At 37.5% G+C, this 27826-nt stretch overlaps 1 protein-coding gene across 7 annotated transcripts in view; it reads right to left on the bottom strand.

The window, feature by feature from the left end:
* Positions 1–27826, bottom strand: part of Cyrib (CYFIP related Rac1 interactor B) — a 125167-nt gene that overhangs the window by 30504 nt on the left and 66837 nt on the right. For all 7 annotated transcript variants that reach the window (XM_041672116.1, XM_041672112.1, XM_041672111.1 and 4 more), the window contains one exon: positions 6254–6292. The gene's annotated coding sequence lies outside the window, so the exon portion shown is untranslated. The remainder of the gene's footprint in view (positions 1–6253; positions 6293–27826) is intronic.

Raw genomic sequence — 27826 nt, 5'->3', positions numbered from 1 at the left:
TGTCTTGAAAAACCAAAAAAAAAAAAAAAAAAAACACTGGACAACTCAAAAGGTTCCAATAATGTTCTAGTTCTTCAATTATTGGTAGAGTCAAAGGAATCTCTTATTTTTAGATTTATAATATACAAATAATGTATTTTTTGTATTTACAAATAACTAAAAACATTACAGGGCACATAGGTTTCATTCCTGTATGCCTGACCAAAAAGCTTAGATTAGAATTCAGGCACCAACCCAATTCTCAACATTTATTTAGCAAATGATACATGATTTATTTTAATGATTTAGCATTATGCAAAGACACAAATGGTTCTATATGTCGTGTATAATGTCTGTTAGTGATGGTGACTAATTAAAATCTAGTACTCAGGAATTCAAGAGACAAATAGAGATAGCAGACTGACTGTGAAATGAATAAAGGAAACCATGAACAAAGGATCTAGTCCAGTCTCAGTAAGACTGATTTAAGACTACCCAGAGAGAATAAATTTTAATTCTTTGTTTGCTATTTATTTAAACTGAGAAGTAACTGGAAAAAATAAAGCAATATTCATATACTCTACCACCCAGAATAAAGCTGTAACATAACTTGCATTTTACTATTAAAAGTGTGTGCCTTCCAAAAACAAAAAACAAACCAGGCAGTGGTGGTGCACTCCTTTAATCCTAGCACTCAGGAGGCAAAGGCAGGTGGATATCTGTGAGCTCGAGGCCAGCCTGGTCTACAAGAGCTAGTTCCAGGACAGCTAGGGCTACACAGAGAAATCCTGCCTTAAAACCTCCTCCCCAAATTTAAAAAAAAAAAAAAACTAACAAAAACAAAACACTGTGCCTCTTTTTGTATTTACAGGCCATCCACCTGTAGTAATGGGGCTGAGAATTACATGCTGCACTGCCTCTATGGCTCTTTTTAATCACTAGTGTTGACAATCTGTGTATGGCATTTCTCCTTAAATCCCTCCTAGCCCAGTTTCTACTAAGTTATGCCAATGGAAAGCAATGGTGAATAAAGAGAAGGCAGGCAGGAAAGAAAAGTGCCCAGTTGGGTCAGGTTAGCAACTGCTGAATAGTGTGAATAGGATGATGGCAGCAGACTGTCTTTAAGTTTTCCTTTTTCTGTAGGCTGAAGCAATCCTGAAGACTGAACCTACAGCTTTGTGTATGCTAGGCAAAATCTCTACCATTGAGTTTTCTCCCTAGTGCTCTTGTTATTTAGGGGGTGGAGGGGAAGGGTCTCATTAATTTGCCAAACCTGGTCTTGAACTTGTAATTCCCCTGCCTTGGTTTCCTAAATAGCTGGGATTAAAGGCCTGCACTACCAGGCTTGGCTTTCTTTTCTTTTCACTACTTGTATTTCATGTTTTTCTTAGACTTTCAATATTTCTAATACTTTTGGAGTCATTCATATATATAGGTCTCCAGGTTGATCTGATTTTCTTAACTCAATGCTAACTGGTCTACTGCCATCTTTCTCTCCAATTGAAGTTTTAAAATTCTAAATATGGAGTTCTGCAATATTAGTTTTTGATGCGTACATTCAAGGGAAATCTTCCTCATTTAGTCTTTAACTTTTCTCAACTTTGTTTATAGTAACAGCTCAATTTATAACCCTTTCTTTGTGCTCAGGGCTCATTATTTAAGTAGTATCTCTTCAGAATTACCTCAACTATTTTTGGCCTTTAATTCTCCGTGTGACTGTCAAATTCTATGAAAATTCTGAAATGGGCTGGGGAGATACCAGTCAATGAAGTGCTTGTCACACAAGCGTAAGGACTTCAGTTTGAACCTGTGGTTGTTTGAATAAGAACGGACACTATACACTCTTACATTTTAATGCTTAGGGAGTAGGATTAGGAGGTGTGGCTTTGTTGGAAGAAGTATGCCACTGGTGGTGGGCTTTCCAGTGTTACTCTCTCTCTTCTTGCTATCTGGATGTAGAGTTCTCAGCTACCTCTCCAGCACTATGTTTGCCTGTGTGCTGCCATACTTCCCCTTATGATGATAATGGAAACTTGTGAAAGTAAGTAATCCCTAGTTAAATGTTCTGCTGCTTTTTTTTTTTATGTAAGAAAAGTAACTTTTCACAGCAATAGAACACTGACTAAGACAGATCCCCAGAAACCATGTACAAAAGCTGGGCACAGTAGAGAAAGGCAGATCTGTGGGACTCAGCCAGTACAGCCTGTATCAAATTTCAGGCCAATAAGATTCTGTTCTAAAATTCAAAGTGGATGGTATGAACTCTGGCCTCTGTGTATACCTATATGAACATGCATCCATACATACTGACAAAGTCATCCCTTCTATTCCCACCCCTACAAACTCCTAGAGACCGTGATTTACATTCAATACATACTTCAGTGAGGCAGCATTGCCACCTTAGTGTCAACCACACTGTCACCTAATCTAGGACTATAGCAAATTCATTTTCTACTGCTAAACTGTTTTTTAATTCTCCAGGAAAAAAACTATTTTTAAAGTGGCTATGGTGTATGCTTAGATTCAGTAAACATTTTTTGTTCTGTTATATTCTGCTAGGTGAGACAGGGTCTCTAGATAGAAAAGCTGGTCTCTAACTCAGCATACTCCTCCTCTAGTCTCCTGAAGGATGAGAATACACGTGTGAATTATCATGCCTGGCTCTAGATTTGGCTTACTAATATTCTACTTTAGATTGAAAGTAAGATTGGTCTATAATTTCTCTCTCTGCATTTGAATGGTATTTTAATCAAGGCTATTTTATATAAAAGTTCTCTGTACTCTTCAGAGTAGATTATAAAGTACAAAACCTGTTAGTTCTTCAACATGATTCACAGCAAATTTGGCTAAACCTGTACAAGCGTTCATCCTTTTCAGGTTTCAAACAACTATATAGCAGACATACTCTTACACAGTCTATTTCAATAAATATTTTTGAATTCATGAACTTTTCGATGAGTATGTCAAGAAAACTTAAAACATCAAGAAAGCAAATACCTAAATGATGGTCATCCCATAAAACAAAGTACAAATTTGTAAGTTAGGGGATAAGTTTATAGGCTGTATTACCTATGAAATTATAATTCCAAAATAAACACCACAAAGATTAAGGAAATCAAGAGCAAGGCTGGAAGGCAAATCTTTATTGCTAAGATACTAAGCTGACACAGACTGCAACATTTTCCCATAAAACTCTTTATCATCATGAACACATCATCTTCAACGATGCTCATTGTTTGTAAACATGTTTAGAGCAAGAGCTAAAATCCTCAACACCAACATTATCAAAAATAGCATTATGTTTTAGTTTTTGCACGGAGACTAAGGTCTACAGAGACATTACAATTCTATACTATACTCTCAGATTTCTTTAGAAAAAAGAGGGAGGAGCTAAATCTGTCAAAATTTCCTAGGCAGGAATGAAAGTCCAGTGCTAGTGATCTCACTAGGGCTGAAACACTGACATTGAAACTTGAGCTTCCAGTGTCTTCTCTTAATTTCAGTTAAAGATAAAGTACTCTCCTAACTCAGCTGTCCCTTCTTTTCTATGTAGACTGAGGGTTCTTGCTTTAATGTTCCTGTAAGGAGTAAGACATCATGTCAAATAGTTTTACATTAATTTGATTACCAATAAATATGAAAATCTTACACTAGGGAAGGAACCATCCAGGCTAAAATGGAAAGATCACAGCCACTTTTACCGTAGTCTGAATTTCCCCTATAATATTCAAGTAGATATCCAGCTAAATCTAAATTTTCGATTTTAGACAATTTTTATGGGAAAAAAATATAGCCATTCACTGAATACACAATATGACATAAATGCTGGACTCAGGAATCCCAGAATCTGTATAATGAACTTAAATCCCTCATGTGCTAATTTCACTCCAATTGTTCCAATTCTCAGAGGCTACCCATAACCAAATATAAACAACCCTCATAACTACTGAACAGCCCTATAAGTATCTTCAAATATGTGAAATGGAAGTTGAAAGACTGTTATCCATTAGATTATTACACATATATTCACAGGGGTAAAACCTATAGACATCTCCTAACTAGTAATTATGATGGTTGGCTTTTTAAAGAGCAAAGCTTGTATGTTTAGAAGACACTTACCATAAAGAGCTTCTTTACCACTGTAGACTAAAGGCAACCTTTCCATGGTGTGATTATTAACTGTTTTACCCAATGTGTCCTTTAGATGACACAGGTACTTTATCTACTAAATGCTGGTATAATGAAAGAAATTCAAAACTAATTAAAAAAAAGAATCTTCAGCAGGAAGATGTTTTGCAAAAATGACTGTCACAGGACATAGGAGCTAGAATGTCCTTACCTAGTACTCAGATGTCTTTCCTAGGTCTGACATAATCTGTGAAGTTAGCATAGTGAAACCGTTTCCCCTGTTGTTACACCTAAAGCTTAAAAATCATTCTCCTACATATAACTCCTCCACGCTCATCGTAATCAAACAAAATACAAAAACAAAAAGCATTTTTTCTCTGCTCAGGAATATAATCTTTAAGATATGTACCTGAATAATCTTCTACACTTATGCATTGTTACCTTTTATAATGCCAATAAGACTCTGGTAGAGGCAATTCATTATATTTTGCCAAAAAGGTGGTAATACAAAAAAAAATGTATTTTTAAAATTATATCAGCTTTAAAAATACGGTTTTACTTCATTTGAAGAGTAAAAACAAACGCCTGGGTAAATTTTATTTTATTTGAGGCAGGATTCAATATATAGCCCAGGTTAGCCTCAAACTCCAAAGCATTTAAAGTAACAATGTAAATTTGCTGGTGGGTTGGTTTGTCTTTTTTAAAGGCAGATTTACATACAATTTTTTTAAAAAAGTATTTTCCCTTTTTTCCCCTCGAAATAGGGTTTATCTATAGCTTTGGAGCCTGTGCTGGAACTCGCTCTGTAGACCAGGCTGGCCTGGAACTCACAGAGATCCACCTGTCTTTGCCTCCCAAGTACTGGGATTAAAAGCATGTGCCACCACCACCCAACAAAAAAGTATTTCCCTTGTAAAATAAAATTTTAAATGGTTTAAAGCCATTACAAGAACAATTATTTTAAGCATACATCATAAAAACTTAACAAAAATTGCTATTACATATTATAGCTTTTAAAATTTCATAAGCATAAGTGAGAAATATTTATGTAAGCAAAAATTGAACTAATTTATTGCTTTTAATATTTCTACCATTAAGTCCAAAGTTGCTGGTAGGGATAAAAGAGAAAAGAACACAAATGAGAAAGGATAAAAAAAAAACATGCACACAAAGGGTGTGTGAAATGATGAGGAAAAACTCAACTCCTGAATCTTATGAAAGGGAACTAAGAACTATACAAATTCAGTGATTTAGGCCAAACCAGCAATTGGTGGAACAGTAAAGTTTCCTTTAAAAAACCTGAAATTGCAGTTTTGGGGAACATCTTTAAAATGGAGTAATGAGGCCGGAGCACACTTATAGAAAGAACTCAGTATCTCCACAACACAAATGAAGTCAAATACCCAATCCTGGCCCCTTCAAAAAAAAAATCAATGCTGGTGGTGCTTTTGTAATCAAACAAACTGCCATAGACCCGCCATTCCCTAAAATGCCTACCAAATGCTCTTTTCCAGAAATTACTGTTTCTGTTGTTACTTCTAACATTTTAAAAACATGTTTACTTAATCATCACTATTTACTTAGTATGTATGTGTATATGTACATATGCATGTTTGAGTGTACACCTTAAGGTCAGAAGACAACTTGATACAATCAGTCGTCTGCTTCCCCTACTAGGTTCTGGGATTCCAACTCAGGTTTCAGACTCACGGGAAGTACTTTCTTTCACCTGCTGTGCCATCTCACTAAAATCTTTCAACACTTTTTTTTTAAAGGACTAAAACTAACAAGACAGAATTCTTATTTAAGATAATGTATAAAAGCATCTTCCTTTCTAGTTCCCAGTATAGAGGTACTTCTATCCATCAATTTTACAGCTTACAGATAAACAACAGAGAAAGGAATCCAAAGAAAAACATACACCTCTCCTATTAGAAAGACAGAAAGAGTTGTAAGTAAGTTTTTAATAGTTCACATGTTCACCATTATTCCCTATTCTAAGCCAAAAATCATAGTATTATCTAAACATACTTTTAGTAATTCAGTATAAAAAGAATTTTCCTAAATTACATTTATTCAATATAGTTTATATTTAAATAATTTTCACTTATGTTTCAATAATCATTTCTTCCAAAGACATATTTACCTTCAGCCAGTGCTGGTGATTCTGTCCTTGTCCTTCTATCTGTTTAAAGAAAAAAAGGGAAGAGTCTAAAACATTATACTTTCAAATAAGTCATTACAGCTAACTTCAACCATAAGTACCCCGAGTTCCCCACACCCACATAAAGAGTGGAGCACGGCAGTACATCCCTTATCACCCAGAATCAGAAGAGAGGGAACACAGAGACAGATTGCCCCAAGGTCACCAGCCAGCCTACCCAAAATAGACTCCCCCCCCCCCCCCATACACAACACACAAAGTGAAGGCTAAGGAAAATATCCAACTTTGACCTCTGGCCTTCACATTTGCACACACAACCAGCTACACAAACAAGCACAAATATTACATATATACACCACACCCTCACAAATGCTGTTTACACATCTATTTCCTTAGATGAATCTTTATGAAGGACCTACCTCGAGTAAAGTATCATATTAGCCCTACAAGAACACCAACAAATGTAAAACAACAAGGATGCAGAATTCAAGACATTCAGAGGCAAACAGTAACCCAAGAAGATAACTCATCACTGTGTATGAAAAGGTTAACAAGAGAAAGACAATTGGTTATTTTCTATATCCTTATCACAGGGGCCAAAGGGATCTATTTCTATCTTCTTACCAAGGCTGAAGTTCACCTGGTGACAAAATCTTCAATGTCAGTCTTATGTGAGGTGCTAAAACTCACATTCTATGGTAATAGCCCATCATTTGCTAATGGCAGATTTGAGAAAACCAAAGTAAGCCACAGAGTGCTTTCAACATGGGTTCTACCAGTTCCAAATGGCTTAGTTATCATTTTATGACTAAGAACACCTTTAAGATAACCATTGCAACTAAACAGCTCACATATAAAATTATCTGACTAATGTAACTACTCACTTTTATGTGAAATTTTCTTGCCTTAGTTATTTATTCTGTAACTCGGGAGTCCTGGGTTAAACAAACACAATTTCCATGTATTTCCATGGGTAGCACCTTGGCATTTATTTTCCCAGATGGCAAATGATCTTATTAACACCGTTCTCCACAGGCTGAAATGTGTCTCTGACATTTTATTTTGATGAGTCAATAGACAGAAGCAATAAAGTCCATTCATCCAAAACTTCCAGATCAGTTTTGTTTGCCCCCACCTTTTTTTAAGGGCAGGGATAGGAAAGAGAAGGTCTTCTCCAGGGAACACAGGAGAGCTCTGCAGAACTCTAAGCAATTAACTGTTCTCTGGCTACTTTCAACTCCCTACTTTGAAACAATGTGTTAACATGGATAGAAGAGTGAGAGGATGGACAAGAAACTAACCCTAACAACCATAAGACCCTATGGATGCTATGTCACAATGCAAACAAGAGGGGAGTTACTGCAACAAAAGGATAAATCAACTAAAGGCACTGGACCTTTGAGTAAGAAGGCCAGGTCACCCAGGAAAAAGCTTGTGGTACTACTAGCTCAAAGGAAGACCAAGAAAGCGGGGATGAGCCTCTTTCTACAGACTCCTGCTAGCCATGCCATAACCCCTGTATCACAGGGATTGTGAGCAGCACCAGCAGACAACACAGGGAGTAGGCAACACGGGACATCTCTTGTGCACTCACACTCTCACTCCAGGGAAATCTCGGCTGCGTTCTCTGGCTCACTGTCTGCTGTGGGAATGTGCCTAAAAGATGCCCATAGAACTCTAAATACAGAGACAGAAAACGTAAAACTTAAGTGTTAACGTTATGGCCAATGTTAACCAACATTTTGACCAATCTTATTCTTAAAAAATATCCCTGGGGCGGGCTGGCGGAGCCCGCCATGAGAAAAAGTGGCGCTGGAGGGCCCGCGCTGCGCTGGCGGTGGCTGCAGTAACAGACTTATAAACACAGGAAATAGCCATATAAGAATTTATTAACAAGGAGAGAAAGAAAGAAAGGGAAAGAGAGAGAGGGAGAGAGAGAGAGAGAAGGGAGAGAGAGGCAGAGCCCCATGTGTACACGGGGGGGGGGGGGGGGGGGGGGGGACGACGACGACGACGACACACAGGGAGGGGGCCCAATGGCCGGCAGGGGACAGAGGTTAAAAAGGAGTGGGCGTGGCTAGGGCAGGGACCAAAAGAATAACAAACAGGACAGGAGAGCTGGTGGATGAATACTCTCCTTGGTTCCTATTTGAAGGTGGTTTTCCTGTCTTTTCAAAGAACTTCCTCAAGAACCATTCAGTTGCTCGCAAAGGTGACCTGCTCAATAAGGCCTTTGCTCCCATTTCACTTCCCCACCTCCCACTTAGTTGTCAGTAACAGCCCAGCCCTAACCCTAACCCCCCACTGTAAGAGACTTTCACAAAAACCTGTCTTAGGCTGTTTCTGGGAATGAAACCAGTTTATTTGTCTTCTAAGTCATCCAACGCCAATCAACAGTCCTTTTCAATCTCCTTTCTTAATGCCCTATTTCCTCAAACTCCTGAAATTGACATGCCCGTGGCAGTCCTAGGTCCTTTGCTCCCTTCAGGACTGCATTCTGTCTCACAGCTTTATTGAACTGCTACATAGCTCAAGCTTTCAGGTCCGGCCTTTCTACAAACAGAATACTCTGCAGACTATATTTAGTTATTAATCCATTGATTTGAAACTTGTCTTAGAACTTCACACAATCTAAATTTATTAGAGTATGAATCCTAAACCATTCACTTCCACCTACATATGTGAGTCATTCATGATCAAAGCCTAACATCACTGTGGCTATCCACAAAAAATGTTTCTTGGATCAATATTATTAATACGAGTGGAATAAACAGCTTTTTAATTTCTTTTTCCTGCAAAAACTAACTACTTTCCCTAAGGCCAACCAGAAGTAAGTGGCTTGGCTAGCCACTTTAAAAAGCCACAGGGACAAACCAGTAAGTACCACATGCCTAAAACCATGACAAAATTTCAAGTCACATTATCAAGCTCTTAATAAACCAGTACCTAATAAAATACTAATAATATATAATATATATTGGTGTATATATATATATAATATACTAAATTATATCCATTTACCTTTGGAATAAAACATCAAGACAAAAATAACTGTAGGTAATATTTAAATTGAGTAATCCAAGCACCACTTAGTATCTACAAACCAAGAAGCTTTCCAAGTTAAGTGTTAAAAATCATTCCTTTACCTCCAGGAAAAGGTAAGACAAAACTATCTGGGAAGGATTAGATGTGGCCTTGTCTGAGGTGTGTCACTGTGTGAAACCTCAAAGCCCACAGCATTCTCAATGTAGTCTTCTTCTTGCTCTTCCTCTCTCTGCCTCATGCTTATGATCGGACGTAAGCTCTCAGATATGGTTTCAAGTCATGCCTACCCTACCATGTGACTCATGGACTCTACTAGCTTCTGAAACTGTGAGACGCAAATTAAATGGCTTCTTTTATAAGTTGCCTTGTTCATGGTGTTTCACAGCAATAGAATAGTGTTCCCAAGAATCAAAACACAATTTATTATGAAAGTTAAAATATATAACGTAAAATGTATTACGAGAAACAGTTCCCTACAGTGCTCTGGCAAACAAGACAAGAGTGTGTTTGTATTTATACCTAGAGGTGAGGCATGGAAATTAGGTACTAGGAGAGAATTTCTCATGTCTTGTCCAAGGTGAACTTTATGGGGTTGTTTGTTTTTTTGTGTTTTGAGATAGGGTTTCTCTGTGTAACCCTAGATGTCCTGGAAATCTTCTCTATAGACTGGGCTGGCCTCGAACTCAGAGATTTGCTTGCCTCTGCCTTCCAAGTGCTGGGATTAAAGGTGTGTGTACTACCATTGCCCAGCTTAAGGTGAACTTTGAAGAATGGGTGAGAGTTAGAAAAGATGGAACAGGAAATACAAAGTTCAAACATATTCTAGAGGAGGAAGGTGTTATAACTATGCATAAAAGATTTCTTTACTGAGCAGTGTCAGAATAATCTCATGGAAAACTGAGACCTTTTGCAACCAATATATTGTAGATGGATTACAGCTGATTTTTGAGAAATCTCAAAAATATTGCCTTATTAATTACTGGAAGAATAATATACTAAAATTTAAAGAATGATAAGAAATTTATAACAGATAGCTATTACCAGTCAATTAAAAATGAAAAGTGCTGGAGAAGTGGTTCAGTGGTTAAGCATGCTTTACAGGTCTTACAGAGGATCTATCTGGGTTCGGTTCCCAGCAGGTTACATGGCAGCTCACAACCACCTGTAACTCCAGGCTCCGGGACTCCTACACACATATGGTGCACATAAGTCTGGCATATACACAAAAATAAATATAAGTGAATAAAATATAAAATGTCAATAGTTCCTTAATATTCATAATCAGGAGGAAAAATTACAACTTAGAGCAGGTAGATAAAATAGTAAACACATATAAAAGTAAATACATAAAGACTTCACGCAAATTTGCTAAATTATCCCATTCTCTATAAAATCTTGACAAACTAGGATTTTATTTACAACTTGAATAAGCCCCAGGGATCCTCCTGGTTCTGCCTTTCTGGCTCTGGGGTTACAGGTGTGTAAATACTGTACAGTGGAACTTTTCTGATAACTTCAACTCAACTAAGGAATGTTTCAGAATATACAACAAGCCAAAGACTATACAATGGTTTCTGGAGGAGATACTTCAGTCAGGCCAAGCCGACCTATGATATATATTCCCATAAAACAAATTAAGTTGTTTTGAAACTCTGCAAATTCAGATTCTGAAAACTTTAGTGCTTATTAGGAGATACAGACACAATGGTGTTGCTCATTTTATCTGTACTATATGCTCAAATGCTCTTATAAAATCTAAACATGTGATTCAATTTTAAAGAAATAATAAGTAATAAAAGGCATTGACAAATGAAAAATATTTCAACTCCATATACAAAGAAAACAGTATTTTCCTAAAGGTCAACATAGGATCAAATCAAATAAATAGCTAATCAAATGTAAGAACCAGCAAAAAATGCATTTGGTCCAAAATAATTCCAAATGCTGTTTGATTTTTAAATTCAAATTTTTATTTGTTTTTAAATCATGACAAAAGATCGTGGCTTATCTCAGCAATGTTAAATTGATCTACAACTATCTTTATCCAATTAACAAATTAAAGAAAACCAACCATATAAATTACCTCAAAAGATGTAGAGGGGGCTATCAATGAAGAATACAGTTATTTATGGTAAAACAAAACATATTGAGTCAAATAAAAATTGCAAAATAAAGTCATCTATTTCAATCAAAAGCCTAAATAAACATAATTCTTAAGGAAGAAATAGTAGCTTTCCCTTTCAAATTTGAAGTGAGACAAGAGTGTCTGTCCACTGCCATCACCTTCTACTCAACACTGTATTTCAGGTCACAGCCAGTGTGTAAAGTTAAGAAAAAAAGGGTTAAAAATACTAAACTGATTTGTTTATTTATGCGTGATGCTTTTATACCATGCGTGTGCAAGATCCTGTGGAGGTCAGAAGGTACTGAAAAGCAGTATGTGGCGGAGTCATCTCTTCACTCCCTTCCTTTTTAAAGAAATAATAAAACCTTTAGTTCCCACTATGAGAACTACTGACACAGGTAAAAACAAACATACTTTAGAGCTCAAGCATTTGATAGGAATATACTACCAACACATGACTAGCCAACTGTGCTTATCTCAAGTGAAAAATGAGAAAGAATTTATCTTCATATAAAAATTTGGATTAAAATCAGAATAAGGAATTGATCTAAAGCTGTATAAAACGTTATGGACAAAGCCATGATGACAAGGCCATGTTCATTACCAGGAACAGAGGCTATAATGACAGCAAATGACTGACATTTGTTAAAAGATTCTTCCAAACTCACATAAATACTAAAGATATTTCTAAGCAAAATCTCAAAATAATTTTTGGTAGAACTTAATATTCTGAAATTTATATAAAAAAGAAAAATTTAAGAGCAATCAAAAGGTCCAAGGAATGAAGTATGTCAGTTTGCCCAAACAGATTTCATGATATACAATAAGCTATAGCAGACCTCATGGTACTGGTACACAGACAAATTGGCATAAAGAACACACACTACTGAGAAACAGGATACCCAGCCCAATAACAAGCACACACACACACACACAAAGTAGGATGGAAGCGTGTGCTTCCATGTGCAGAAGATTGATGCACAAATGGGGTGGGCTAATTATTCACATAAGAAAAAATCCCTAGTGAGAGGGAAAGGGAGGGAGAAAAAAAAAAGAAAAAGAAAAAATCCCATACTATATCATAAATAAAAATAAGTTCCTGTGGGATTTAATCCTATAGAAAAAATTTACAACTTTTAGAATGAAATACAGAATGCTTTTTTATGGCCCCAAAGAAGAAACAAGCAAAGTGCTCACAGAAATGATTTAAAAAAAAAAAAAGCACTACCCATCAGTGAAAACACTAATAAATTTGATCAAACTAGTATCAAGAACTTTTAAGACTAACATGGTAGTCCACAGCCAGAGCCTAAGGCTAAGGACTGAGTTTAAAACAAGCCTGGAATACAAGGTTGAAACCTTGTCTCAAAACAAACAAACAAAAAGAACTGTTTAATAGAACACTTTAAAGAAACCAAATAGTAAATCACTGAGCTATACTAATGACACATAAACCAGAGGAAGGATTAGAACCTAATATACAAATATATATATATATATATATATATATATATATATATATATATATATAATTAATTTGGTAGGATAGGGTGATTTGATTTTCAAAATGAACCACAGCTGTAAAAATGTTTCAAACATTTATACTCACAAAAATAAACAAATAGAAAAACTATCTGTGGTCTTGACACTTTACAAGCATCAGACTGAATGAATAATTAAGAAATCTGACACTACTAGTGGTTGAGCACATTTAACTGCTCTTCCATAAAACACGAGTTTAGTTCCCAGCATCCACATCAGACTCCCTGTAAGGGCAGTTCCAAATAATTCACTGCCTTCCTCTGTCCTCTGCAGGCACCTGCACTTGGAGACATTAGCAACTAAGGAATCTGACGATCAAATAACACCCAACTACTGCAAACTGTCACTATAGAAAACATGCTAATGTCTTATTAACTAAAAACACTGAACATCTTATGACAAGTTTATGCTCAGCTACATACCTCAGACTTCGAGTATTTATAACCTCGCCCCACTTCTGGTTCATTCCGTGTTCCTAATGTGCCAACAAAATATGATCACCAGCTTCCTATTTCAACCATCTGCTGTCCCCATTATGGACTCTATTCCTCTAAACTGTAAACTAAAACTTTCTTCTGTAAGTTGCTTTTGGTTGTGGTATTTTATCACAGTAACAAAAAGTAACTAATAGGGTGATTGTTAGGAACCTAGATAGGGCAGATGGATTCTGAAGAGATGCAACTAATTTTTTGATGAGTAATAGATGTCTATCACTATAATTGAAGTGACAGTATCATGGAGTGGTTACTGATGGTAGAGTTCAGTAAATTCTGTGCTTTATATACTATTTAATGTCTGTCAACTAAACAAATTATTCATGTACTAAATAATCTAAGTCTGCTTATAGTACCAATTCTGAAACTCACCACAATCAAATTCTACAACTTGTTTCTAAGGATGCATTTTCCAAGATCAAGTGACTATAATATACACTAGTGTTTATAGTCTAGAACACTGGTTCTTAACATGCAAGTCTCAACCCCTTTGGGGGATGAGGTTGCCTAAGATCATCGGAAAACACAGATATTTGCATCATGATTCATAACAGTAGTAAAATTAGAGTTAGGAGGTAGCAATGAAAATTATTTTATAGTTGGGGTCAGCACAGCATTAAAGGGTCACAGCATTAGGAAGACTAGGAAGCACTGCTCTAGAAGACCTCAACTCCAGAGGCCTCTCTAACAGCAGAAGCCACTGCAAGCCTGGAATCTCGTGGAAAGGAGCACCTTTCTTCTGAAACATTTCTGTCCTTAGACATCTAACTTACAACTACTCCCAATTTCAAAAGGCCTTGCTCTTTGACTCCAACCACCAGAAACAGAAATCTCTCTAATTCCCAGGCACTCTCACTCACGTTTTTCATGGTTCACCTAGTTACTACATTTGCTACTTTTTTGTCACTGTTATTTACTTGAGCAAGACCCCACTTACTCAAGACCCACTTACTCTGACTTTCCTTCTCATTGTAACAAAATACCTGACAGATGCAACTAAAGAGAAGAATGTTTCACTCAGTCTTAAATGGTTCAATCCTTGATGGCAGGAAGTACTTGGTGGCAAGAGTGGCTCTGTCCTTGGCATGGGTACTCATGGCAGTCAGAACTTGGCTGACAAGCCTCAGTCCTCAACCCTGCAGTAACCCACCTCCACCAGCCTGGCTCCTCAAGACTCCATCACCTCTGTAAGAACACCACTAACCTGGGACCAGTGTTCAATCTGTGGACATTTCACATTTAAAACACAACAGTCATGTTACTGAAGGAAAACAAACTCATAAAAATTATTTAGATTTGTTTTTCAAAAAAGCACAAATCTACTTTTACTTATTTACTTTCTACTGGTTTAAATCCTTACAGGGTGCATCATCCCATGGATTCTGTGTCCCATGGCAGTAGAAAGGATGCTTGAGAACTGTGCACCATTTATGCTACTATTTCCGTAAGCCCAGGTTACAGGTCCCAGGATTACTCTTCTTTAGTTTGGGAAATCCTATATATAGCCTTGAGCTTCAGAGACCCCTTAGTCAAGCAAAAATGGCTTTATGCCACTGCCTCCTAGACATAGTTTCTAGCAGGAATCCACATGACTCAAATGACAAAAAGAGTTTTTTTACCTTCAAATTTTTTGTACCCTACTCAATATTTAGTACTTGTGTTTCAATGAAATGAAACAGCATCACATAAAGTTGGAACGTGTTTGATCTAAACTTTGAAACCTGTCAGAATGCAGTTTCAATTCTTTGCAGTGCTAAGGCTCAAACCCTGGGCTTCAAAAGTACCAGGGAAGTTCTCTATCCCTGAACTACAGCCCTAACTCAGTTTGAATTTTAGTTCTGACAACTGCTACCTGTAACATAGATTTTCTGATTTGGAAAATGGAGTTAACAGCTTCCCTACAGCACTGTGCTGTGTCAATTAGGATTTATGAGTATTTGGTAAAAAAGCATTTTTTAGTATTTAGCAAAATACAAAGCAAGCATTTAATGAATTGGTACTATGATTAGTAATACTCATTAAACGTCTACTTTTTTGCAGCTACAGTAGCAGCTTCCAGAAACACACAGCTCAAAAATGCCCCATCCAAAAAGATTTTAATCCTAAAAAGTTACTGTTGAAATAACATTTATTTATACTAAACGTACTGAGTTCATAATAATCTGTCAATACTAGTGTGGTGGTTTGATTATAAATGGCTCCCATACGCTCAAAGATATGAATATTTGGTCATTACTTGACAGGGATTAGGAGGTGTGGCCTTGTTAGAGGAAGTGTGTCACTAAGGGTGGGTTTTGGGTTTTCTAGTACTCAAGTCAGTCTATCTGATGCCTGCAGATCTCAGCAACTCTCCAGCACCATGTCTATCTGCATGCCACCATGATTCCTACCATGAAAACAATGGAGTAAACCCTCTTAACCTGTAAGGCAGCCCCAATTAAACGCTTTCCTTTATAAGAATTGCTATGGTCATGGTGTCTATCTCTTCACAGAAACAGAACTTTGATTAAGACATCTAGATTAATGGACAGACTAGAGTTTTAACAAATTTAGAAAGCAGGCAGTGCTAAAGTAGAGTTAAAAGTATATATTCCAAGTATAGGCTGAGGATTCACCATTAAATCACTCATGAAAAACATCTGGCACCTTCTGTTGACAGATGTTGGAATCAGAGTCCATTTATTGTTACTTCAGTCTCTGAAACACAGTGATACACTGCAGACTCCAGTGTGTGCATATACTCTAATGAATGACAAGCAAACATGACAGAAGAGACTGGAAGAAATGCAACTTATCTATGCTTAAGGCCACAAAGACTGATCATTCTGCTAAAAAGATTTGGGTAGAAAAATGATATATCAACATATACACATCAGATAACTGACAACATTTGGACAAACAAGTAATTTCTATTACCGATTAATATAACAGAAAAAACTTTAAATAAAATTGTCAGAAGTGTTCATAATAGCTTTAGAGGTGCTGGTTTTCCCAGACTGCCAAAATAACTCAACGGCCACAAACTATCACTTTGGAGAAATACCATGGCATGTTACTGTGTATCTTGCTAGCAATCAGAGAAATGTTTTAAAAACTGTTTAAAATGCCATGTCTCAAGAGTTATTTTAAAGATGCTGTGTGGTCAGTCCACAGGTAAGCCAAGCTAAGAAGAGACAGAACGAATTCAGAAAAGTAAACGTATAAAAATAAAAACAAAATAAAATAAAATGCCTTGTCACTTAGTCTAAAGACAAACTACTCAAAATTCAACAAAGATCAATATAGGTAGGCTCTGTCCTCCAATACAATAGATGCAAGGCACAGTCAAATTGCTGAGTAAAAAGACCTCAAGATGTTCATTGTCTAGGACATGACAGGTAAAGCAATTGCTACGATACTGTGTAAGTAAATAAAACGCCACACTAGAGCTCTGTGGTTAAACTGCTATGGCAAGACTGAGAAGTAGTTAATTACGTCTAGAGGAGAGTGACAGAGAAAGCTAGAGCAGTCGAGTTTGCCTGTATGTTTAAAAATCACCATTAGCATTAACAAATTCCAAAGAGATTTTTCATATGCTTCAAGTTTGGTTAAATAACTTTTTAAAAGATTTTATATTGGCATATCTGCTAAGCTGAAAAAGGAAAATATTCTTTCCCTAAAGCAGGCATTTTAAACACTATTCATCAATTGGTAACAAAAGGATACATGATGAAATGAAATTTAAATCCTTAAAAAGGCTTCCCTAATCTACAGCAACAAAGAATTGAAGGAACAATTGCGGTTTCTCAGTATCACTGAAAAGTACAAAACCACAGGAATTCCTCCCAGCTTCTCCAGCAGTAACTCTCATTTGCTGCACATGCTTAAGCCTTGTATTTGCCCTTTTATTTTTACTTACTCTTAAGAAGTAAGCAGCCTAATTTCACATTTTGACTATTTAAGCTTGAACTTGTAAATCAGATTAGGAGGAGACACATTCAAATACAGCTATGTACTATAAAAGACCAGGACTACAAGCCTGTAACCCTAACCCTAGGGAGGCTGAGACAGGATGATTCAGTTCAAAGTCACTTGGGTTACACAATGGACTGTAGTTTTTTTAAAAAAGCATAATACGTACATAGGTACAAAAACTCTAAATATGGAGGAAAATGGTGAAGGACAAAGATCAATGGTTAACAATCATATGTTTTGTTTTGTTTTTTTGATTTTTCGAGACTTTTTTTTTAAATTATAGCTTTGAGTATTAGTGTTTTGTCTACATATACATTTGTGCACTAAGTGTGACCCTGGTGTCCACAGAAGCTAGAAGACGACACTGGATTCCCCTGGAACCAAAGTTATTGACGGTTGAGAGCTGCCATGTGGGTGCTGGAAATAAAACTGGGGCCTCTGGAAGAGCAGCCCATGCTCATAACCGATAAGCACCTCTCTAGCCCTCAAATCATTAATATTTATAAAGTACTATAAATTATCCATTTATTATATATGCCCAATCCCTTCTCAATATCTTTTTGAAGACAACAGTAATCTTTCTCCTCTCTCTCTCTCTCTCTCTCTCCCTCCCTCCCTCCCTCCCTCCCTCCCTCTTTCTCTCTCTCTGGTTTTTCGAGACAGGTTTCTCTGCTTAACAGCTCTAGCTGTCCTGGAACTAGCTCTTATAGACCAGGCTGGCCTCGAACTCAGAGAGATCCACCTGCCTCTGCCTCACGAGTGCTGGGATTAAAGGCGTGCGCCACCACCGCCCGACTGACAATATTTTTTAAATCCACAGTTAATTGTTCATATCAATAGCTGTTGTGCTCTGCACTGTAAGTTTATTATCCCAGCCATCCTTGTGCCTAGAGCAGGGCTGTCTAGACAACTCTTTCAAAATAAAAAGTAAAAAGAGCCAGGAATATGATGTGGGAGTGTCATATATCAATCTGTTGATTTCATTGGTTAAGCAATAAAGAAACTGCTTGGCCCTGATAGGTTAAAACATAGGTGGGAGGAGTAAACAGAACAGAATGCTGGGAGGAAGAGGAAGTGAGCTCAGACTTGACAGCTCTGCTCTCTGGAGCAGAGACGCCATGCTCCTCTCTCCCAGGCAGAGATGCGATAGCTCTGCTCTCTGAGACACCTCCGACCCAGGATGGACGTAGGCTAGAATCTTCCCGGTAAGCGCACCTAGCTGTGCTACACAGATGATTAGAAATGGGCTAAATTAATATGTGAGAATTAGCCTAGAAGAGGCTAGATAGAAATGGGCCAAGTAGTGTTTAAAAGAATACAGTTTGTGTGTTGTTATTTCGGAGCATAAGCTAGCCAGGCGGCCAGGGTGCTGGGGACGCAGCCCTGCCTCTCTTATTACAACAGGAATACAGCTTAGTAGTAGAGTGTTTGCTAGCAGTGTGAGGATTCAATCCTCAGTCCTGTAAAAGGAAGGTAGCTAAGAGAAGGAGGTTGTTGTTATTATTTAACTATTAAAATATGGTAGGAAAAGCTATCACTAGGAAATGGGCAACTAGATGGCTAGGTAAAGTGTTTGCCATTTAAGTATGGGGGAGCTGAGTTCAGAGTCCCAATACTCACATATAAAGTCAAACTTTGTAATATGTGTCCATAATCCCAGACCTAGAAAGACACAGGCAGTTAGACCCCCAGGGCTTGATGGCTAACCAGTCTGAAAAGCTCCAAGTTCAATGAAAGACCCTGTCTCAAAGGTAGAGAGTGATAGAAGAGATTCAGTATCAACCTCTAGCTCATACATACACAAGCACACATATGAACACATATATACACCCCCGAACATGAAAACAAAGGTAGTATTCATATGGAACTAGCAAAGACACTGAGATCAATGAAAATCAACTTCAAAGTCCAGAAATGAGCACATTCATCTGCAATCAACTGATTATCACAGATGACAAACCTGATGTTGATGCAATTGGATAGCCACATGAGAAAAGATGAACTTGAAACTTATTTCTAGTTATTTTAAGTTGCTCCAATGACAAGAGCTTAAAAAATCATGAAACTTTTTCAAGTAAACATTGTAGTAAATATTTGGGGGGGGGGAGTTATTTTCAAGACAGGGTTTCTCTGTGTCACAATTCTGGAATTTGCTTCCTAGACCAGGCAGGCCTTGAACTCACAGAGATTTGTCCGCTAGTCTCTGCCTCCTAAATGCTGGAATTATAGGCTTGCACCACCACCGCCCAGCTCTGGAGTGAATCTAAGAGCCTACTGTCAGGCACAAACTTCTTAGACCTGCCACTGAAAGTACTTGTTTGTTGTTTGCCTTAGTCTTTGTCTTAGTCACCCAGGCTGGCCTTGAACTTGCTACACAATTGAGTAGCTGGGGCTTACCCCAGACTCCTGATTCTCCCAATTCCACCTCTGATATGCAGTCAAAAAGCACTATTCCTAAAAAAAAAAAAAAAAAAAAAAAAAAAATCTTGTGAAAATGTTTTACTAGCATGTTAATTAAATATAATGTACATTTCCCTAGATGTATTAATTATTTTAATCATATTTACCCCTGCTACTCTTCTCCTCCTGCTTTTACCCCAGTCTGATCCCTTCCTCTTTCTAACTGGTCACCCTGCTTCTATTTGTTTTATTTTTGGTGATCTAATGGTTTCATTGGGGGGTTATAAGCGCACTGCTTATATAGGCACCTTATTTATCAGTGGTTACAGCACTAGACTAAATGTTTCTCCCTCCCATATCCCATTGCACACATATCCCTGTGAGCCTCCTTTCTATTGTTGTGACAAATCACCAAGACTTATAGAAGAAACTTATAAAACTTTTATAAAAGAAAGCATTTAATTGGCTGATGGTGTCAGTGTTAGAGTCCATGACGGTGGAAAAAGACATGGCAGCACAACTGAGCACTTGTGGATCCAAGTAAGAGGCAAGAGGTACCCTGGAAATGGTATTAGTCTTTAGAAACCTCAAAGCTCAACCCCCAATGACACACCTCCTCCAACAAGGCTACACCTCCTGAAACTTTTCCTGTTTGAAACTAGGGACCACAGGTTCAAACAGGAGACCACCACATTCTCATGCTAACTACGAAATACTTCAAAATATATCACTTGCAGGGTGGAGTGAGCACACCTTCAATCCCAACATTCGGGAAGCAGAGGCAGGTGGATCTCTGTGAGTTGGAGGCCAGCCTGGTCTACAGATTCAGTTCCAAAACAGGCTCCAAAGCTACACAGAGAAACCCTGTCTCAAAAACAAACAAAAAACAAAAACAAAACAAAAAAATATGGGGCTGGAGAGTCAGTGGTTAAGAGCACTGGCTGCTCGGATGCCCTCTTCTGGAATACCAGCATACAGGCTGGCAGAGCATTCATACCCTCACTCCAAAATAGGTATCACTAAAAAAATTAAAAAGCCACAAATTGAGAGGAAATACTTGGAAATAATATAGCTAAAGGGTTTAGATCCAGAATATATAAAGAGCACAAATTTCTTAGACTTGCCACTGAAAGTACTTGTTTGTTATTTGCCTTTGTCTTTGTCTTAGTCACCCAGGCTGGCCTTGAACTTGCTACACAATTGGAATACAAATAGTTCATGTACAAAGTATATCTCAATGAAACTGCTCTTTAAAAAAAACACAGTTTTAAAACTTTTTTATAAAGACAAGGCTGATCATTCACTACAATTCTTAATAAATAGATACCTGCCAATGCTAACAGACCCTTAAGAGTCTACACCACATACCAAAGACAGAAGACAACACTGGCCAGCTGTTGTCAACACCACTCACACCACAGTGGAACAGGCACATCCACTTTAAAAAGTGCCAACCCTAGACTATGGGAACTTGTTCTACACACTATTCTATAAATACAAAGGGAAAAATTTAACTATATCCACATTTTAATATGGAAGTCCCAACTATCAAAGAAATAATCAAATGCTAAAATGCTTTAATCCTTCATTTTTGAGGTACCTACATTTCCCACTAGCAATTTACAACTGGTTCTTACAACCGACATAACTAGACTGGCAATCCCAAGTATCTAAATAAATTCACAAACACTCTGATTTAAATGGAAGAAGTAAAATTGACTACTCTACTTTTGAAAAAAAAAGTGATAAATGTAATTATGAAGCACCGTAAGGTATTATTCAAAGGTAATTAATAATCTTCACTAAGTAAAGTTAACTTGTTTACAATTAAGCATGGTAGCTCACATGTGTAATTCCAATGCTCGGGAAGCTGAAAAAAAGAGGATCACTGTAACTGTAACATTTGGGACCAACCTAAACTATGCACTGAGTATCAGTCAGCCTGGGCTACAGAACCTCTATGTCAAAAAAAAAAAAAAAAAAGAGTGAACAAACTTTACAAAAAAAAAACTGAAAAGGATGATGAGTTTATTAAGTACTAAAAGAGTCCTAGTTTGTTTAAAAAAAAAATCAAAGAAAAATTCCAAATATAAATTTCTAGCTACTTGTGTTAGGTGTTCTTCTAACCCAAAATCTATACTGTCACTCAAAGGATTTCAACTGAGAGTTTCATGAAATAAAAACAAAGGAGTCTTAAATCTTGCACACCATAGCAGCTTCTCATATTTCACTTCACCACCCTGAAAGACCACATATAGTGAATTTCAGATCAAAAGATATCCTGAGTATGTCAGGAAATGCTATTGAGTAAATGTTATTGAGCTATAGATTTACCCGAGAGAAAATTAATTATAACTCTATCAAGGTCATTATTTACAGGTTGGTATGTATCAAAAAAATGAATAACCAGGATTGTATAGATGGCTCAGTTTCTAAAGGCACTTGCTTGCTCTTTCAAAAGACCAAAGTGTGGTTCCAGGATCCAAAAAACAGCTAACAACTCCTGGAACTTCAGTTCCAGGAGATCTGACATCCTCTTCTGGCCTCCACATGTACCAGGCATACACATAAAGGCAAACCACTCACACAGTAAAATAAAAATAAATAAACCTCAAAAGAAAATGAACTTCAATCACAGTGTGTACTGTATTCTATGCCGGGAACCTCTTTAAAAAGCAGACATACCAAGATAATTTACATAAGAAAATATCATTCTGCAGCTATCTCTTTTGCATGTAGAGAGAAGGTACCAGCTGTCCTCTGCTCTACTATCTAAGATTTCTATACAGTGAGCAGCCATGAAAAATAAAAATACTGTCCCCTTCCACGAGGAAACAGGCATGCTTCAGTGCCTTGTAAGAAAGAAAATGTATCCCTCCAGAACAAAACAAGCTCTAATGGCAGAACTTCACTACAATTAGTCTACTGTGTTTCCTAGCATTAGTATTACCTAGCATCCTTACTCTGCACAGTAAAGCTGATATATTATATCCAATGCTGACAATCTGGTTATCACTACTTACTACAGAGGATATAGTGCCCCCCATTTCTGATACAATAATTTTGTGTCTACCAGCATCCATGAAAATGTGAATGGGGAATTTAGACGCTTACAATAGGATTAATCTCAGACTAATGATTCTTAATAGTTTTGGCCTTGCAACTACAATGTTGCCAATAGCCATGACTTTCTAAGAGAAAGGATAAAATCCTGTGGACTGAGTTAAGACAGCATCCTGAAAACCAAGAGTGACTGGTAGTTGGTAGGGAGACTATAAAACACTTCTCCATTCCCCTACCCATACCACAGTCCTACTTGTTAATCCATGGCAGATGAATCAATCTTTTGTGACAGCACGAACGTGAAATGGAAATCAGTGACACAAATGGTGGCTTGGCTATCTTCTCTTATCTGCACTGATAGAGAGAAGGGCATATGAAAATGGGTCAAAAGCCCTGGCAAGCTGGCAGGTCACACCAATGAATCTCCTAAGCTAAAATAGGTGGTGTATGTAATAACACCCTTGCTGTCATCTACACAAGCAAACCAAAAGCATCAAAAGCTCCTTTGGTTAGCAGAGAAGGAATCCTGTGAGCGAACAGTCTTAACTACACTTGTGCATTTACTCCCGCACACCCTACTCCTAATCCCCATTTTTTGACTCCCTGTTTGCAACTCCAAACTTTAAGGAGAGACATGATTAGGAATATGATTGATGAAGGCTCCCTGACTTTTCTTAGAAACACACCTACTACTACTACCCTAACTTCACAATTCTCTTAGATGCAAGCAGTCTCACCACCACCCTATTTGGTTATGTGAAAAAAAAAGAGAGACATTCAGATTCAGCTTTTTAGGATTCAGGCAGGGTTTCCAGGGAGTGAAGAACGCAAAAGCCTGTGGGTGGGGTTTTTTGGGTTAATTCAACTTGCTGTTACCATTTCTACATCTTATACTGGAGGAGAAATTAATGTTATATGTACTTATACTTTATGGTAGTTTGAATGAAAGTAGTCCTATAGACTCATGTGTTCGGGTACTTGGTTCTCAGTTGGTAGAACTGTTTCAGAAAGATTGGGAGCTACAGCCTTATTGGAAGAGGTGTGTCACTGGGAGTGGGCTAAGCCCATGCCATTCCCAGAGTACTCTCTGCCTCCTGGTGCTTGTGGATCCAGACAGGACTGACATCTCAGCTGTTCCTGACAACATGGGTTTTACCCTCTGAAACTGTACACCAAATTAAGTACTTCTTTGGTAAGTTGCCTCAGTCATGGTATTCTGTCACAGTAACAGAAAAATAACTAAGACCCTACCAGAGAGGGTTCTTCTTCATCCAGAGAGGGTTTTTACAGAAAAGTGCTAGGGTGTGTGTGTGTGTGTGTGTGTGTGTGTGTGAGAGAGAGAGAGAGACAGAGACACACAGAGAGAGACAGAGACAGAGAGAGAGAAGGAGGGAAGGGAGAAGAGGGAGAGAGGAAGGGGAATCATTATAACCATTTTGCCCTATCAGTCTCTGTAACTTGATTTTACTGACTGAGCTGCCGGCAATGGGAAACAGCTTTCACTGGGGGTAACCCTTAGGCTTTGGACTCTGCCTCCTTTATATAGCTAAGAGGTATAACTCTTTTGAAAACCAGTTATTAGCTTGCTTCTGGGTTCACGCGGATATTGAATGCTGGCTAGTGGAAGTTTCCTGACTTTTTCTAGCCTGATATGATGATTTTAGGGTGGGTCAAGCTCATACTCAATGACTAACAATGGTGTAAGTCAAAGGAACCATGATGACTTACATAGCCCTGAGGAAGCAGCATCTCTGCATTAAGTCATGTTTTGTCTACATATACTGTTTTTTAATCACATAAAAGCATTACATACAATTTTATAATGAAAAGAATCTCTAAAATTAAAGTTAAAAAACACACACAAAAATGTTCTTCAAGGGACTAAGAATGAAGCTCAGTAGTACAGCATATACAAAAGCACATGTAAGGCTCTGGTTTTAATCTCAAGCAGGGAAGGTGGGGGGTGATTACTCAAGACCTAGTTAAATCTCAAATTTCATTTACATTAGTGTATTCAATTTTCTATTACCCTTACCAAAAAGAGCGGGATGGCACAAGTAATCCTAATAAAAAAATTCAGAAATGTCATAATTCTTTTCCTCAGCAACCATTTCCAAAAGTGCTTATTCTGATCTAGTATTCAGTATCATCTGAACTGCCTGAAAGCATGGCAACTGATGACTGGAAGAACTGATGACAGAGAAAAATCTCTATCAGTCCAGGATTTAACACACACCATACGATGTACTGGGCAGGATCCATCAAGCAGAAATGACTGTAGAGGAGAAAAGAACTCCAAGTGTTGAGAACTTCAGTGTCCCACACAATACACACTACTGAACCTTTCCGCTGAGAAGTATGCATGTACACCTTTTCAACACAATCACAAAATTATGACTTTGCATTAGATCTAAACAAAAGACCTCAAGAGAGTTATCTTTGCAATCGGTCATTTTCACCCATGACCGTATTATTCAGATGTGCCAAGAAACAATAAATATATATGTGTGCTTGTGTCTGTGTATGGGCAGAGAGAGAGAGAGAGAGAGAGAGAGAACCAAAAGTTTAACTGTGATTTTGTTGTTTGAAGAGTTTTATAAATGTTACTAATTTGCATTCCATTTACTTTCTTGAGTTGAAAGGGAAGGAGCTATGACCAGTGAGCAGGGCATTATCCACTCTGTGGTGGCTTAAAAGTTCTGAGATTTCTTGTCTGAAGAATATCCTCTAAATATTTCATGTAAAATATAAGACCTCAAACTAGTACCTTGAAATAAAAATTTATTTAATGATCATGAGTCAAAAAGGTCATCCATCCAGAAGCCATTTGGACAAGTAACCAAAGCTCTTTGGGCTTTACTTTCCTCATGTTGATCAAAGATTAATTATGTCTCCCAGGGTTTTCATCAAGTTAATTTAATGGGTATAAAGCCGCTGAGGTAGAGCAGCTGTTCAACAGCACATCCTAGCACAGGGTGCTGTTCTGAAAGTTCCTCACCCTGGTTCCCCACCTATCAGACAACAGTACAAGCTTTTCTCTAAAAAGCCTGTTTGAAAATTAAACCACATCTTAGAGCATCTTAGAGCACTGCCTTGATCTAAAGAGACAGTGCAATGCTAGCTACTACTGCTCCAAAACTGAGTCCCCACTCAACTGTTGGATTCTGCATTCTGGCTATACGGTGGGGGGAGGGGGGGGGAATCTTGGAATAAATTAATATACTTTAGTGAACAAATACAGCATGAGCTCGCACAACCAAAAAAAATTACGTTAACTTTTGGAAAACTTAATGAAATACATGGGAGATTTTCTAAATTGCCTATTGTTCATGACTGCTGGAAAAATATATGTATTGAATATTTTGTTTACTCTTGGTAAACAAAGCCAGCCTGTGAATTGGAGCATAACACAAATGGTGTATCTATCTCCTATATCCCCTAAAGATCTCAAAATAACTTAACCCAACACAGCAAATTCAAAATATGCAGGACACTTGAGAATTGGCAGCTTGGCACAACAAACACCTTTCTCTAAAACTTTTGTCACAGAGTTACAACAGTTCAAAAGTGCTGTTATAGTCCAGGATGCTCAAAATATTAACAGTTCATACACTACACAATAGGCAGAGGCTGTGCTAAGCTGTGCTGTAAAAGAAACAGGGAACGAAAAATAATAGGAGGAATATAAAACAACACAATTAGGTGTTTCCAACTATTACAGTCCTGTTTTCCTTAAATGGGGAAAGAGAAAATTACAAGCTTTCACAATTGAACATTAATACTTAATAAAAATGATGATAATCTAGGGTTTTCCCTAAGGAGACTGGGAGTAAAATGAAATAACTACTACTCTACTTCTCCATCAATTACTATTTACTAAGTGAAGATAAATGGGCACTTTAAATGTTAGTCAAACAATCTTGAGCATGGTACCACTACACATGAACTATTTTTAACCTATTTATTTTCAGAAAGCTCAGAGAAATGAATTTTTAAACTTCATTAAATATCACTTAAACATATAAGAAAGAAAACAGTCCTCACTTAGTTTTTCTCTGCATCCCAACTCACATTTTTGCCGGGCCTACCAGAGGCAAGTTATTAACACAGCTTCCCTTGATCAAATGGTCACTTTCTTAGGGAAGAAAAAAAAATATGCTCTGCTCAATTACATGCAACACTACAGAACCACCAGCATTTTTCAAAGCAAGGGTTTCCTCTGAAGAAACCCTCACTACTAAAGTTGTAAGGGATTTTTAAAATTATCCAGCAAAACCACTCTGAAAAAAACAATGAGCAATCAATCCTATTGCCAGGGCAGAGTGAGATGGCTCAAGCCTGGTCACCTTGGTTCAATCCCTAAATCCCATGGTGGAAGGAGAAAACAGAACCAACTCCACAGAATCATCCTCTGACCACACACAGGCTCCTGCACTCATGCACCAATTTAAAAAAAAAAAAATTAAAACAACCTGTTAAGTGGCTATTCAAACTCTAAAGCGAAGCAAAACAAACAAACAATCTAAGAACAACAACAACAAAATCCTAGTTGCTCAGGAAAAGAAAAGTACTAGAAAGTGCTAGAAAATGCTGCTGTCACTGTGCCAGAGTGGCATCACTGCAGTGATACGTGGTATGTGTGCTCTGATAGGACCTGGAGTTCACTATGACAGACTGTGAAAGTCACAAGGCAGAAAGTGCTGCCATGTCATTTTACAGATGCCGATTCGGCAGTTTCAGTTTTACTTTACAGCAGACGACCAAATGTGCTCCAATTATGGTCATTCTGGGTACTAAGCTTCTATTTCCAGTATAAAGCACAGTTAAGGATGTAAAAGAATCTGTGAGCTTTTCTTGGGATACATTATTCTAAAATTATGTGCAACGAGGTACCAAACACCCAAGTGACAAGAATTCCTTCCACCTTAGGAA

Source organism: Microtus oregoni, unplaced genomic scaffold, assembly GCF_018167655.1.
Source record: "Microtus oregoni isolate MIOR12 unplaced genomic scaffold, Mior012 000022F_ref0000154, whole genome shotgun sequence".
Lineage (NCBI taxonomy): Eukaryota > Metazoa > Chordata > Mammalia > Rodentia > Cricetidae > Microtus > Microtus oregoni.
Note: the sequence above shows the minus strand (reverse complement) of the source record. Positions and strands in the feature narration are given on the sequence as shown.